Below are 17,106 nucleotides of genomic sequence, written 5' to 3'. Positions count from 1 at the left end.
CTTGCCCCTTGTGGCCCCTTGTGGTCCCTTGTGGTCAGCTGGGGCCAAGTGACTAGTTCTGGCTAATGAGTTGTGAGCACAAGTATCATGTCACTTCTGGGTGACTTGCCAACATGAGACCCTCCAGAAATCTCTTTTCTCTCTACCATAGTGGGCAATATTTTCAGATAGTCGTTATCAGTAGGAGTCCCTGAGTATGGATGACAGTGATCTGAACCAGAGACCCCTGTCTGTCCAGCGTGAGTGACACACAAACCTTTGTTTTTAACTCATTCAGATTTTGGCTATTTCTGACCCCAGCATAACCTAGCTTGCCGTGACTGATGTAGTGTTGGTCAACTCTGACATTAGGTAGTGCAGATCTGCAGATCTTGCTTGTAAGTATGTACTTACTCAACTTCTCTAGTTTCTACTCCTCTTCCGTGTGTTTGCAGGTAGAGCATCAGAGAGGGGAAGTGGCTCATGCTGAACTTCCTCCTTGGCCCCATCTCTCTTCCTATGAGCCGGAAAACTGCTACTAACTATAGGAGTGTTCACATATTATGTGGTCATTCGTTTATACCAGCCATACAAACTCAAATAACTTTTAGGACCAAAGGGGTAAATATTTGGGGAGTGGTGGCTGAGGGGGAAATGGAGAATGCATGCATCCCTAAGAGAATTTGAATTCAAAATTAAAAAAAAAACCATGCTGGGCCAGGGAAGAATGTTTGCAAGGCAGCATGGGCCTCAGATTGCCAGTTTGTGACCATGATTTCTACAGTTTTTCCCTAACAGCTGATCCACCAGGCTAGACACTGTGAGGAGTTGCAGGGGTGAACCCACAAGTGATCCCACACTAGCTTTCAGTGTAGATGGACAAGTTTATCTATTCACAGTTATGCTACTTACTATGTGCCAAACACAATTCAAGCACTTTAAAAATGTCAACTTAAAGCCTTGTAACACTCCTTATTGTCCCCATTTTACAGACAAAAAGACAGAGGCTCAGAGAAGGTGAGTCATTTGCCCAAGGTCACACAGCTAGTGAGTGGTAGAGCTGGGATTTACTTCCTAGCCCTAGAGGGTGTGCTCTTTTTTTTTTTTTTTTTTTTTTTGAGACAGAGTCTCACTCTGTTGCCCAGGCTAGAGTGAGTGCTGTGGCGTTAGCCTAGCTCACAGCAACCTCAAACTCCTGAGCTCAAGCGATCCTCCTGTCTCAGCCTCCCAAGTAGCTGGGACTACAGGCATGCACCACCATGCCCGGCTAATTTTTTCTATATATATTTTTAGCTGTCCATATAATTTCTTTCTATTTTTAGTAGAGATGGGGTCTCGCTCTTGCTCAGGCTGGTCTCGAACTCCTGAGCTCAAACGATCCTCCCACCTCGGCCTCCCAGAGTGCTAGGATTACAGGCGTGAGCCACCACGCCCGGCCAGAGGGTGTGCTCTTAATCACGACTCTCTGTTCCATCTACAAGACCTGTAAATGGATAATACAAAGTTGCCTGTGGCAAGGACCGCGATGATGAAATGACCATGAGATTGCCTGGAGAGATTTATGCCCCTCTCTCAAATGCTCTTGCTGGGAGCTGTTTCCTGTCAGCAGGAGGGTTGGGCCTGCTCTATGTTAGGTTAAGTTCATATTTGATGTTTATTAATGAAGTAAAAATGAATCTTCTGTTTATGTTCATTTGTGCTTTGGCAAACTGATTTATTATGTCACTTAAGTGGGGTTCGCTTTAGAAAATAAGTTGAATTTGTCCTAAAGCCTTAAAAAAATAAATGACCACATTTCACACTTTGACCATTTCTTCACTTTGCTTGCTTAATTAGCTTTAGATATGAAGCTAAATCATCTAAATTTATCTGTGTCAGTCTTGGGGCACATCCAGGTTTTGTGGGACCTGAAGATTATTTGGGAGGCCTTCTTTAAGAAATAGAATACACTATTAAATGACTTGTCCCAAGGACAGGCCCTGTGGCTTAAGCTCTGCTAATCTCATGGTAGATCAGCTTCTGGTATCTCACCTTTGAGTCTTAGGAGCATTCCCTAAAAATGTCACAGCATCCTTACTATGCTTGGAAGTTCAATTACAATAGGCTGTCCGTATCGGTGGGTTCTGCATCACGGATTCAATCAAAAATGGATAGAAAATATTCCAAAAAAGACCCCAATAAAAAATAACAATACAAAAATAAAAAGAATACAAATAAAAACTAATACATTATAATAACTATTTACATAGCATTTATATTGTATTAGGTACTATAAGTAATCTAGAGATGACAAAAAGCATACGGGAGGATGTGTGTAGCTTATATCCAAATACTATGCCATTTTATGGCAGGGACTTGAACATTTGTGGACTCTGGTGTCCTCAGGGGTTCTGGAACCAATGCCCCATGAATACCACAGGATGACTATACTTTGAGACTACACTTATATTCTCCCCATTTTTTAAAAAAATTTCTACACAAAAACCAGAATCTAGGAAATAAACAATGTAGGGTACAATTATGTATTACTCTTCACAGCAATTTGCAGAAAAGTAGATTTACAGATATAGCCAGTGTATTGCAGTATTTGCCTATGAACCACATAATTAAGTATGATAGGTAGATGAGAGGGCAGAGAGATTTAAAATATTATGACCTTTTGCCAAGATGAGGCCAATGGAAAACAAATAGAGTATCAGAAATCACAATTTACGTCAATGAACACATCATTAGATTCACCAAATTTTCCATCGCATTGAATTAAAAAGAGCCCATTTTATGGGAAAAAAATACTAGCACAGCAAACATAGCCCAGATCTAATATGGCATGTGAGATGGAGAAAGTCCAGTTCAATGTATCTGTAATGAATGAATAATAATAAATGAATGACTGAGTGTCTGAATATGTTTAAGGAAGGTTCTAATGGCGGTCACTAGTTTCCCCATCAACCCTCGTTTACAATTGCATCTTTTATTTATAAATCATTAGCCAGTAATCTGGGAGAAGCAGTCAAGTCCCCAGAATCGCTCACATTATAACAAATGTCTTTATATTTATACATTTTGTAATTTTGTGGTGAAATCAGATTCAAAATCATGGTATAATATACTTATGGGAGAAATTCATGGAAGAACGTGGAGAAAATGCTCGTAGAAGAGCTCCTCCCTCAAGGCCTCACATGTGTTTGCATTCACCCCCACATCCTCTAGATATGATAAACACACTCTTTCCCAAATCGAGGTTGCCCCATTCCACGATACATCATATTTGGTCATTAAAGAACAGGACTCAATATTAATGTTGGCCTTCTCCATTACTCTTTAACAAAGTGTTTTCAGCCAAAGATATTAAACTAGTCAACTGCCTTTTCCCCCTGTCAGTGAAACAGCCAGCATCCTGAGATCACAGCTCATTTGTACTGCGTTGGCGTGAATATTCAGACTCCATTTGTCTCCAGCTCTTAAAGGCTGGTGTTAGAGTGAATGATGGACATTTTATTTTGAATTAGCAAACAGGAGGAGGAAAAAAAATCCCCAGATTGTGTGTTCTGCTTAAATCCTACTAGAGTGCTATTGTATGGGATAGTGCAAGACATTCACAAGTTCATTTTGTTGAGCATCCCAAAGCAGAGTTTAGAAGCAGGTGAGTCTGTGTCCTATAACTGCACAAATCCTGTTATAGTTGGAAGCTCAGGTAACACTTAATAGTTTTGTTTCAAAGCTAAATAGCACAATCATTCTTTTCTCTTTACTGCATACTCACTCATGCTTATGGGAACAGAAGTCTGGCAAGGAGTTCTAGACAAGAGCTCCTGCCACCATAGTCTGTTTTTCTCCCTGCTATCTGTGTCCCCAGCCACCACCTTGGCTTATCCCCTGTGGCACAATCTCTTTCTGTCAATACTCATGTCAGGCAGAAAGGTGTGTTTCCGGGGAGGTGCCCCTTACGGCTAGCTGCAAATCCCTGGACAGGGAAATTCCATCATTTGTGCGAGGTTACAAAATCTGCATGTGGCGGTGGTACAATGTTCTCTTACCCTCCTTACTCAGAAAGAAGGTTCCCAGAATGCTGGGAAGACCATGGGATCTGTGATCCCCACGTCCCCTCAATCCTTAACCAAACTTGGGCTATGCCCAGGCCCATCATGTATTTTCCTTCTCATACTTCATGACAAGGACCCTGAGAGCCGTCTCCTTGAGGGCGGACTCCTGTGGAAGGGACCGGATTTCAGGCCTTCTCTGATATAAGCCTAGTTCTACAGCCACTGCCAGAAATCCATAGGAAAGAATCTTGGTTTAAGAAAGAGCCCTCCAGATCCTACTAGAGCAAGTTTGGGCACACTTGAACGAAACGAGACTGAGCACTTTGTCAAGGGCATCCAGGGAGACTTGTTCTGCAAAACTCAAGGAAAGAAGAAGAAGAAGAAGAAAAAATACTCCAAACTTCTCTTTCCACTCCATCTGGAGCTTCAACTGACTCCACGAATATTGGCCCACAGTGGTTATAAAATCTCTCATTTGTGCAGTTCTAAAATAAGGGCAAAGCCTGCTAGGTGCTTACAACTCAAAGCACTTCTTTTACATGCTCATAGGAAAATGATCCTTCTCTCCAAGCCCTTGAGCTGACTGAAATTAATGAAACACAGTTGGGAGGCACCTATGCTGGCCACTGGCCATCATTCATTGGAACACCCCAAACAGGCCATTCATGGATTGCAGAGCTCTTTCCTTTTGCCTTCAGAATTTCTCATTTGATACACACAGCAATTTGCATAACCTCACTGACTCAGGTGTCACTGACCTTTGGGTGGCTTCGAGAAAATAGGGACCTTTTTCCTGGCTACTCCAAGAATACAAAGAGGAAAGTGTGGAAGTGGGTACTCGAGGAAAGCTGGTATCTCAAAGTTCATTTAAAAACATGGGTGGGAGTGTGCGGAAAGGAAAGAGGAGGTGTCCAGACCTCTGACGGTCTCCTGCCAATAATCAGACAAACCCCAAAGATCAGGGGTTTCTGCTAAGGAAAGAAAATTAAGGGAGAGAGAAGAAAAAAAATAAATAAAGCAAGGAGAGAACTTAAAGGAAAAGTGATAACACTTTGGAAAATAAAAGAGAAGTGAATAAATGCCTTTCCTTCTTTTATTGGCATCACACTAACAGGGTAAATTAGGGAAATTCAGTCCTGGGGTAAATAGGGCCCCCTTAGAAATGACACCTGATGGCGGAGCCCAGAGAGGAGAGGCTAGTCGTGGCTGTCAGGAGCCGTGGCCTGGCCCCTCCACTCTCCACCAGCTCCCATTCTGGCCTGACAAGGAAATCCAAAAGTACTGCCAAAGCCTACTCTAGCGGACAGCTAGGGTGGGACGACAAGCAGGGGAAATGGACTAAGGAGGGAGTCCGGTGCAAAAGAGGCACATCTCCCACTCCCAGCTGGGGGCTTCACTGACCATCTAGACAAGAGGATGCTCCGTGGCAACTCAGTGGCTGCCCCCTGACCCTGAAAGGGACCTGCCTCTGTCCCTTTGGTCATTAGGAGTCTACTGATCAGCTCTGACTGGCTGATGAAGGAAATGGCCCCAAAGGAAGGTGCTGTTGTATGACACGCCCTGGGCAGGCAGCTGGGGCAGCAAGCACATGTCCATGGCTGTGTTAGCTAGAGCGGAGCAAAGCTGGGTAGGGCAAGCCCCATATGAATGATCTGGGGCACAGTCCCCAAAGAGAGACTAGAAGAAGGAACAAAATAGGTCCAAAGAAATAAAGGGAGAAAAAAATATACACATTAGCTAATAATATACATGTTCTCACATATCCTTGTTAGAAGTAGCGTGTAGAGTTCTTTCTCTTGGAAGCATCCTTCTCCTGTTATTTACCGGGAGAAACTTCTGCATACCATTTCTGACGGAAGCTTTAAGCCACTGCACCTCTCCCCTCCACCCTGTCTTCCCCGGGGGCCTCATCCGCTGACGTGGCGCTACTTCCCGTCTGTGGGTTAGGACTGTGGAATCCCTCCGCCTGGTTCTCACCTGACTTCAGACGTGCAGATCCCTTGTTTTCTAGACACCTGCTGCTGCATGTCCCACAGGCCCCTAAAGTCAGGAGGTCCCCCTCAGCTCCCCAAACCGTATTCTCATGGGAAGGTGACTCATCTGGGGCATGTTCACGCTCTTTACTGTTTGCTACCACTCTGAAGAGAAAGGTACGTCTCTGCCACGAGTCAATGACACCTTTCTTTCACCCCTTCTCCCCAACCTCGACTTATTCCACCTGTTTTGGGGGGGCAGCAAGTGAGGAGAAAGCACCTTTAATAATGATCATTTGGAGACACTCTTACAGCAGAGAAATTGTAGGTTCAGAGGTTCAGCAGTTCAGAGGCTGCGTCTAATCCTTTATCCATTTATTCATTCATTCAGTCAGTTGTTTAATAAGTATTAAATGCCTACTGTATACAAACCTCCTCTGTGAGAGATGTAAAAGGTACATTCTCTATTTTCAGAAATTATGCAGTGTCATAGGGAAGTGAGAGCTGTACACAAAGGACCATAACCCACTGCAGAAGCCCCAAGTGCTCTGGGAGTGATGCAAGTGCTGAGGAAGTTCAGGAGAGAAGTAGAGGGAACTCCATATGCAATAAACTGGAAATCAGCTTATGAGAGAAGACATTATGATGGTGGTGTTATGAGCTGGATTGTGTTTTCCCCAAATTCTACGTTGAAGTCCTAACACCCAGAACCTCAGAATATAACCATATTTGGAGATACGATCTTTAAAAAGGTGATTAAGTTACAATGAGGTCTTTAGTGTGGGCCTAATCCAATATAAATAGTGTTCTTACAAGAAGAGGAAATTTGCGCACAGAGCGAAAGACACCAGACAGGTGTGTGCACGGAGAGATGACCCCTTGGAGACATAGCAGGACGGTGGCCCTCTGCTCTGCAAGAGAGGCCTCAAGAAATCAACCCTGCCAACACCTTGATTTCAAACTTTCAGCCTCTAGAACTGTGACAAAATGAATCTCTGTCGTGTAAGCCATCTAGTCTGTGGTATTTTGCTATGGCAGCCTGAGCAAACTAGCATGGGGGCAACAGATGTAATCCTGAAACAATAATTGCCCGAGAACTGTGCTAAAGTCCTGAAAAACTTTTATGCCTACTGGGGCCAACCCCAGCAAAATTGTGAATGAGTGAAATTTCCTTTGGCTTCTCTCCATCCTCCACCCTCTGAAATCTCCTCTTCCTGCTCCTCGGTGGTCCCTCTGCTGGTAGAAGTTCTCCTCCCAGGTGGGAAAGATTTATTGAAAGTGGGGTTCCTTATTGCTCCTGAAATCACCAGTATTCACCCCGGGAGACTGACTCATCCTCTCTTCATTGCCTCAGATCACCAGCACTTTTCACAGGAAGTGAAGACTGCATTATTGCTCAGGGACTGTTTTGTTTAAGATATTACAAATGCACGAAAATTAAAGCAAAAAAATCAGATTACAAAAAAATAGGAAAACAATTTCTTCCAAACTTTATGTAATAGATTCTATCTGATTAACTGGTAAGTATACTATGAGGCCACAGCGGAAAGACTGGTTTCTTACAATGCATCTTTAGGTGCAAGAATTTAGAAAATTGAGCAGAGAGGCTGTGTAACTGCTATAAGCAGAATCCAAACAAAAACATAAACTCTACTCACAGGTAAGCAATCAGATATCTGAGCCTTCTGGGTGATCTCCAATCCTCGTGGAATTCGGTTGGATGCTCTTGAAAAGTTTCAGTGATACCTGGAATGAAAAAAGGACAATGAAGCATGATTAAGTTGAATGAATTTGAGTTAATACAGACTATATATTTTATGATATCATTTCTTCCTCAGGTACTGTTGTTAGTTAAGACCTTATGGAGGGAAATAAAGCATGAGTAGAAATAGCTATTATGCATTTTCATTTTAAAGAAGATAAGTACAATTATTTCGAAGTCAATCTCCCATTTTTTACAAATCATGGGATAGAGAAGGGGGAATAGTTCATAGAAACCCACTGGCAGAGACGGTATTTATTTGCCAAGTTTCCCTTTCTCTTCTCTCAATGCCCTCAGTATTTTTATTTTAAAACTTGAGAATGAATAAAGGGGAAATAGACGAAGAAAATGCTGTAAGTGGAAAACTGTAGTTTTTTTTTCCTGGTTTATAGTGTCTGTGTATGTTCATGAACAATCTTGTCAGTGAGATGAAGGGAGAAAGGCTTTAAAGAGAAAACATAAAGTGAATGGTTAAATGTGACGAAAAGTGGAGTTTGTCTTCAGATAAGCTTGTTCCTTTTTAATTTCAGATTTAGGGACTAAGGCCAGAAAGTTAATGAAACTCTTGCTCCCTGTTTGAAGATCTTTCTCTACCATCAGTGACTTTGCAACTTCAAATAGATGCTCTCATGAGCCTTCCTCACTCTATCCCCTTAAGCCATAGCTTTTAATGCAGGGCCCAACACACAGATTCTGGCTGACCTGGCTTAGAAGCAGTTGCCAAGGTTCTCCACAGGCAAAGCTGAGTCTAGACAGGACATGGTGAGGAAGGAAAAGACCCACAATGAAGGAAGACGGGAAGGGAGCTGGACCGTTAGGCGAATGAGCCTGTCTTCCTTCCCCAGACCCCACCACAGCCAGTGGCAAACAGCCAGGCACTATTTATTGCTCATTTGATTTAACCATCTCCTCAGGCATAGGGAGAAATGGGTTTTATTTGAAAACATTCATTATGGGAGAACCAAGGTGTAATAAAAGGAAAAAAGTAATTTCTCTCCTCTCGGTCAGATTTCTAGTCCTACAAGAGTGCTAATTTTTTAGAGCCTTTGGGAAACCTCTAGCTAAAGCCATTCAGTATCATGAGAAACAGTAACTAGTGTCTCTCTAGATTACACAAATGGGAAAACACTGCCAGCTCATGTTTACAAAAAATAATTGAAATCCTACTTTAAAATTTCAACCACAAGTGTTCTCAGAAAGATGCCATCATCCAAATGGATACCAAGGGGTTGGGAGGGTCTCAAATGATAACTTATTATAACAGGAAATCATTGAAAAGGTTAAATTAGGGATCCTTTATGAAAATGAATAACTTTATGTAGCCAGCAAGAAGAACCAGATTTTAATTAATTTAAAATTTTACCTTACACGGTTTAATTAGGTTCCCTTGATTTCAACATTACTATTTCTATAAACAATCCTCAAATGACTCTTTTATAATGTGTTTTGCTTTCCTTATGGAAATGATAATAATTATTATTTATTAAGTATGTTTTAAAACTAAGCCCTGTGCTAAGCACATATCTGTTTCATCTGATGACTACGATAACCTTGTAAGATACATATTGTTATCTTAGGATAAGCACTGAGAATCTCATTGTGTTTGTCACTGGCCTGAATTCACCCAGCTAGCAGTGAGGCCAGCCTTCGAAGCCAGCACATGTGCCTTCATTCGCTTATTCGCTGAGTACTGTGCTCTAGGACGGGGCACACGGTGGTGAGCAAGGACTCTGTTTGCATGGAGCTTGCATTCTGGTGGAGTACAGATGAAACATCCTTCTGATCATGAGTAAATGCAACAGCAGATTGTGAAGAGGACCACTGAAGGTCGCTGGAGGTTGGATGGTGAGGGATGGTCTCTCTGAAGGCGAGACATCTAGGCTGAAAATACACTGGTAGGAAGGAGTTGCCCATGGAAAGATCTGGGGAAAGTGTGCTCCAGGTAGAGCTCTGGAGAATCCTGGTGGGAGGCTTTTATGAGATGGCTGTGGGCTCTGGGACCATGAAGCTCTTCCAGGGTATTCAGTTCAGATGGGATCTGGGCTCACATGTCCATTAGTAGGGTACACATTGCTGAAAGATGTGCTGAACCAAGGGTCTTAATGAAGAAATGATCCCCAAAGTGCTGCCTTTGCTGGGAAGCATGAGGGTGGTAGTGGTGTTGATGGTCTGTCCCTGCCCAGAGAGAGCACCGACAGGGATGCACACTGTCACTCTTGCATCCACAGAGGTTCCCCACTCCCTTTCTCACTTGGGAAACTTGAAGAGAACAGTGTTCTGTGGGTTTCCATGAGCTCCTTTCTGTCTTGTATGTTAGAGGATAAGGCAGACTATTTCTTAATAACAGACAGAAGAATGAAAAGCTACAGGACATAATCCTTGGAATGGGAAAAGAATGGCAAATAGCTATTTCAGTCTTAGTTTGCAGAAAGTCACATAATTTGTGGAGATGGAAATTAAAATAAAATACTTAAAAAATGGATCTATGGGTTTTAGTCAGAATGAGCCAGTAACAATAAAACATATTAATTGTCTCTGTTTTACATTTACAGTTGAATATGGGAGCTAGGAGTATGTTAGCAGGAAGGAAATATGTGATCTTAGGGAATTTGGGTCATTTAAATAAACACTAACAAGTGAATTGATCTTGAACCAGTCATTTAACTACTCAATTCCTTTATCTGTAACACGAACCATTTGGAATTGATTTTTAAGAGTTGTTCAACTCAGATGGTTTATGTATAATTCTACAGTCTTTCAAGAAAAAATGTATTGTGTATGTCTCTATATCTGTGAATAACCTTGTCATGGTTGTGAATAAAACAAGTTCAACAAAGTTCCCCCTTTTCAGCATCTTACAGCGTGCTCAGAGAAGAGTATTGTTTTTGGGGGGCTGCCTACTCCCAGCCTTCTCCATCGATGAGAGGAGATGGAGTGCATTTGATAGCTCTAAGAGAAATGATAAGGTATCACATAATATCTATAACTTATTGAATGCCTACTATGTGCAAGGTGCTTGATATCTGTTCTTATTTAATCTTCACAAGAAAACTCTGAAGCTAGTTGCTTTTTATTATCCTCATTGGAAATTAAGAAAACAGATTCAGATTCACAGTTACATAGTTAATAAATGACAGAGTTGGAATTGAAACCCAGATTTCTTTTATTCCAAAACTCTTTCCATGACAGAACACATGGAGTAGTAGTCATAGATGCCAACATTGACATTTTCTTTTACCTTTTGAAATCTATTTTAAAAAATGTTTTGAAGGAGGTTTTTGCTTTTAGAGATGGAGTCTGCTTTGTCAACCAGGCAGAGTGCACTGGCCTAATCATAGTTCACTGCGGCCTCAAACTCCTGTGCTCAAGTAATCCTCCTTCCTGCCTCAGCTTCCCAAGTATTTAGGACTACAGGCATAAGATATTACACCCAAGTAGTTTGTTTGTTTGTTTCTTTCCTTCTTGTTCTTCTTCTTCTTCTTCTTCTTTTTTTTTTTTAAGAGATTGGCTCTTGCTATGTTACCCAGGCTATTTTTGACCTCCTGGCCTCAAGGGCTCCTCCTGCCTCAGCCTCCTGAGTCACTGAGATTATAGACGTGAGCCACCTTGCCCATCTTGGAGGAAGGTTTTAATGAGCTTGTTGAATGTAGCTAGACTGACTTAGGTATCTGCCTGTAATGGAATAGCTTATGGCAGTCCAATGTTCTCATCAAGAGAAACTACAAAATCTGGACAGAATTCCAAAAAGCCAAAATCTATTTGAAGACATCAGAGAGTTGCTGCAGTCACCAGGACTTGATAGGACAATATCTTGCAGAGAATGAAGGCCTGGAATAGTGACCTCACATTCAGTGATCTCCCCCTCAAGGCATTTGCTGTCCTTAAGGTATAAAGGACAGAGGATATGAAAGAATAAAAAACTAAGCAGAACATTCTGAATAGCACAGCAGAGTTTTCAGCAATTTCATGGACTTGAATAGGAAAAACTTAAAAGTTCAAGAAGGAAAGACCATTTTGGGATTGATAGAGCTGTTCTATATTTTATTTGTGGTGGGTGTTATGCAACTGTATGCATTTGTCAAAACCTGCAGAATTGTGCACTAAAAAGAGTAAATTTTCCTGTGTGTAAATTATACTTTGATAAAAAACAGGAACCTCCCCCAAAAAAAGAAGAAGAAGAGAGGGTCTTGGGATACAGTCTAAGTTAGGACCCTTGGAGAGTTCACTCATGGAGAGGGAGCAAAGCAGAGGCCAATGGACTCAGGCAAAATAGCAGATGAGGAGCAGATCACCTCAGCCCTATTTAGCTGAAGTGAAGCCCTGCCACTCTTGCAAACTACTGGAGTATAAAATAATCCCTCTCTGGAGGAAAGTAACATCATCAGCATCTCAATTAAATGCCCATGTGGAGAAAAGGAAAACCAAATCTTGACCTCTGTTTAACACCATTCCTCCAATAGTTTCAGATTGGTTGTAGATCTAAGTGTGAAGACTTATAAATTAACACTTCAGGGAAAAAAATAGAAGATTTCTCCACAATCTTGAGATAGGCAAAGATTTTGTAAACAGGACAAAAGATCATTAAGTATAAAGGAAAAAATGAATTGTATTATATTAAAATTAAGAACCATATAGAGAGTGAAAAACCAAGCCATAGAATGAGAAAAAAATATAGTACTACATATATCTGACAAAGAACTTGCACCCAGAATATATAAAGAATTTCCATGAATCAACAAGAAAAAGATAGATGATCCAATCAAAAAGTAAGTAAAGATTTCATCAGGCACTTCACAAAAGAGATATTGAAATTGCCAACCAGCATATTAAAAGGTGCTCAATCTCAATCATTAGAAAAATTCAAATTAAAACTGCAATGAACTAAATAAAACTACATAAAACTAGAATAGCTAAAATTTAAAAGGCTGATAATTCAAAGAGTTGGTGAGCAACTGGAACTCTCATGCACCACTGTGGGAATGTAAATTGGCAAAATCACTTGGGAAAAACATTTGGCAGGATGTGCTAAAGCTGAATATTTGTACATTCTGTGACCCAGAAATTTTACTCCTAGGCATATACACAATAAAAATCCACATATACATATATTTTTTTTATCGGAAGACATGGACTAGAATGTTCACAGCAGCACTATTCATAATAGCCACAACCCAGAAATAATCTTAATGTCTATCAATAGCAAAATGGATAAATTGTGCTAGGCAAACAATGCAATACTATATAGCAATTAGAATAATCTACGTATTGCTCAGGCAACCAATCTCATAAACCTAATGTTAAATAAGACACCAAAAACTTACTATATGATTTCATTAATATAAACTTCAAATACTTGGTGTTAGAAATCAGAATAATGGTTATCCTGGGGCTGGGGGAGGGAGGTGAAGGGGCTCTTGGGGTGCTGGTAATATTCTGTTTCTTGATCTGGATGCTGACTACCCAATTGTGTTCATTTTGTAAGAGTTAATCACCATACAATGATGAATTGTGCACTTTTATTTATGTTATGCATCATTAAAAAGATTATTTTTATAATATGAATAGAAAAAGATGAAGCCTCGGTCTGGAAACATGACAACTAAAGGGAATTTATAAGCTCGAAATATATAAAATCACGAAGGTTCAATATCCCTGGTCATATATTATACCAGTAGGAAAATAAAATAATAAAAAGAAAGAGAAACCATGAGGGAAAACAATAAGGTACTACAAATCAATGCACTCTGCAGGGGGAGAATTGTAGTTGGGAGGGCTGGGATCAATTTGGCCAGTTATTTCTAAATTAAAAGTCAACACCGGATTATTTACCAATGACTTAGTGAACTTTCCATATATATATTTTGGCTTATCATATCTTAGAAGGGAAATATTGAATGTTTTTGCAAGTGGTCCATACCAAAGCAATTCAAATACATCTTGAGATGCCGTGAAACTTCATGTCCCTAAATCCCTTGCTCACTGCCCACTGTTTCTCCTCTTCACCTTCAACCACCCACCTTCCCACACCTGTCTCTAATAGCTTGTACATACGAGCTATTCCTTTTTGCTTTTTAAAAGTATATGTTTTCATTTACATTTTTGCCTGTGTACCTTGAGTAAAATTTGTCTGCAGTATGCTTGGAGTTTAGTGTAAAGTTTTATGCCTGTGTAAGAATCTCTTGATTTTCATGGGATATGTTTTTGTGTTACTATGGAATTAGGCATATGGAAATATATACAGATACTTGTATAAGTGAGTAGATAAGAGGGACAAGCTGTATTAATATGATAATATGTTAGGAATTTAGCTACCAAACAGGCTAATGTGGGAACTTAAGGATGTCATTCTTATAATTAAAGAAAATTCAGTTATTAATGAAAGTGAGAATTCTCATGGCATTCTGCAGCAAACACTTACTGGATTGCAGATGAAGCTTTAAACCATTTGATTGGATTGGACAGAGGTCTTTCACATGCAAGCAGCATGGAATTGTGGAAGACAGGCTGTGGGGTCACATAGAATTCTATGCTTAATAGAGGTATGAACTTAGGGAAGTTCTTTGTTGGTTATCAGTTACTTCAATTTTAAAATGAGGATAATAATAACTACTTTGAAGGGTTTTTCCTTCTCTAAGCCCCCATAGTATTTTGTTACTGTGCTGGCATTGCCACAGTAGATATCATTCAATGAGTATCGGCTTCCTGATGGCGAGGACATGGTCTTATCAATAATTCTAAACCAAACATTCAGAATATTCCCTGGCATATACATATGCTTCATAATGTTGGGTGAATGAATGGATAAATGAACGAGATAACATATAAAGTACCTAGAATTGAACCTAGAATGCCATAGGCCCCCCATGAATGTTAGCTCCTTTCTCTTCCTCCTTTGTTATTCTGCATCTGGAAGGTAGAATGGCTCAATTCTTCACTTATTTCTACACCAACAGGCAGCCAGGACTAGCAATGCTAGCCAGGGAAATTTTGCTGAATTTTCCTTAAAATTGCATGTAGTGCAAAGAAGTTAACTTAGGTATATGTTCTCAGAGAAGCCAATTTTGTACAAGTATGAAGAAGAAAATATTTCCTATTAGAACAGAATAAGATCACATAATAGTACAAAGGAAGACCTTTGATGTCTTAAAACAGTGCCTGTTAGCTGTAGCCTTTTCTATTTTTTCTTGGGCAATCATTTAATTAAGAATCATCCAGGATGCTATTTGCATCAGCCAAGATCTTCCAACTGTTAATAGAAGAATGAGGGTAGATGTTTATAGGCGAGATAATTTCTGATTGGAGAAGTGGGCGAAGGTCAGATGTTTATTTTTAAGCTTTATGAAAAGTTCTCTACTTGTCTGAAGCAAATAGGAAAGAGAAAGTCATTTGTGGTATTATGAAATTTCTGGACTTCTCATGGGAAAGTAGCTGACGTCAGTCTTTGATAAGCTTCCCATGGCTACAAACATAGGAGACATTGACTCCTGAGAAAAATGTAATCTTTCCCTTTACAGAGTCATGGTGTACCTGCAGCTGGAATTTGGTATAACTACCACACATCAAGAAAGACCTAGTGTAGATATTTAAAAGTCCAAAGGTTGTGGAAAGGCAGTGGCCGTTGTTTCTCTTGCCATCATCATCATCATCATCACCACTACCACCATCATTAATATCAACAAGCACTGATGTTAGTTGGGTTGTTTGTAAGCATGATGCTAAGTGCTTGGGCTCCAGTGAGTGATAAGAAATGGTGCACTTAATTTTATGTATATTAAATTTTCCAATGCATGCAGTCTTCCTGGCTCTCTTCTGCCTACGTGTAGCTTCCTAAATAAATAGAACTTACTGAGAGAGAAGCAACTACAAAGCTTGGAACCCTCATGATTGAAAAGGAAAAGCTGAGAAAATATTATGGACATCTAGGAAAGGGCAAGAACCCTACAATTTATCTTTAATCCGTACAGTTTAGCACAGCCTCAGGTATATAGGATAAGTTTAATAAGTACTAGTTCAGCAAAATTGGATCCTTTTAATTCTATTAGATTCTCAATCTATTGATAATCTCATTAATAAAGGTGGTACTTAGGCATTTTGGATATTCACAAAGAAGTAGTGTCCTAATTCAGTAGAGGCTATATGTCACCAAAGCAATTGGATTATTAGTATTTATTCAATTCAGTCAACTCAGTGAAAAATTTAGGCACACTTTATTGATGTAGTGAATCTATTTTCATGTTCCTATTATATAATATGTTCTTGTTTGTTTGAAGTATTCTTAAAACTTTTTCTAGTGTTAGTTTTGATTACTGATTGAAATTTAAGTACCTAAGGATGAAGCTGTATATTATATTTCTTTTATGGCCAGTGCTTGAAGTAAGCAAAAAATCAAAGCAAAATAACACCCTAAGTGGGATTATCCTGTTCCTCTTCTCCACCTTCCAACCAGCTGGTGCTGCCCACCTGTTTCCTCCACTACAGAGCTGTGTTCTAAGACCTAATCCAGCCTTGAGCTCGGCTGGTACCAAGCACAGAATGCTTAACACAGAGAACCTGGGCAGCAGGAGGATTCAGGGTTCAGGTCAGAATCTAGAATCATCTTGTCTTACCCTTGTAACAAAAGGCAAAACTATCAGTGTGTGTAGCCTTGAAAAAAAAATCACTAGTAGACGTCATTCCTCAGCATTTTAAAGAAAGGTAGGCTGTACTTTATTTATTTGCACATTCAACTGAAAGAGTAGCCAGTGAAGCTGCAGTCCCATGGATGAGATACAGGGACCTTTGCACTAGATAACTGGTAAAATATAACACTCATTCTATCTGTTCATTATCACCCAGATATCTGTCTGTTATTGTCTAGGAAGCTGAGGACATCAGCAAACACAGCAAAATAACAATGCACAGGGGACCATTTTGTGCACTGGGCCCTGGGAAGGGCCAGTGGAATTCCTCTGATCCGTCTCCTTTTGACTTTTTCCCATAGACCTTGTTCCTGCACTGAAATGTCTGGAATGCTTGGTAGGGATGAAGTGGGTTGGTCACAGGGCAATTATGCTTCTATCATCAATCAGAACGGCCGTTCGTGGATTGATTTCCAAGTGACTAGTGGCATCACAAATGGGTTAAGAATACAAATACATAGCACTTTTGCAGTAAACAGAACTTTCACATCCCTTTTCTCAAATGATTTTCATGACCACCCTGGAGGTTAGCAAAACAAATATTATTGGCAACATTTTATAAACGAGACCTCGAAAGGCCTAGAGAGGTTAAGTGGTTTACCCAAGTCATCTCAGCTAGTGGTGGGAAGAGCTGGGTCCCCAAATATGTTCATTTTGTAAAACATTATTCT

At 40.3% G+C, this 17,106-nt stretch overlaps 1 protein-coding gene across 6 annotated transcripts in view; it reads right to left on the bottom strand.

Annotated features, from left to right (window-relative positions):
• Window positions 1-17,106, bottom strand: part of CALD1 (caldesmon 1) — a 199,617-nt gene that overhangs the window by 104,022 nt on the left and 78,489 nt on the right. For all 6 annotated transcript variants that reach the window (XM_069462000.1, XM_069461999.1, XM_069462005.1 and 3 more), the window contains exon 2: window positions 7,654-7,741. The gene's annotated coding sequence lies outside the window, so the exon portion shown is untranslated. The remainder of the gene's footprint in view (window positions 1-7,653; window positions 7,742-17,106) is intronic.

This window comes from Eulemur rufifrons, chromosome 29, assembly GCF_041146395.1.
Source record: "Eulemur rufifrons isolate Redbay chromosome 29, OSU_ERuf_1, whole genome shotgun sequence".
Classification (NCBI taxonomy): domain Eukaryota; kingdom Metazoa; phylum Chordata; class Mammalia; order Primates; family Lemuridae; genus Eulemur; species Eulemur rufifrons.
Note: the sequence above shows the minus strand (reverse complement) of the source record. Positions and strands in the feature narration are given on the sequence as shown.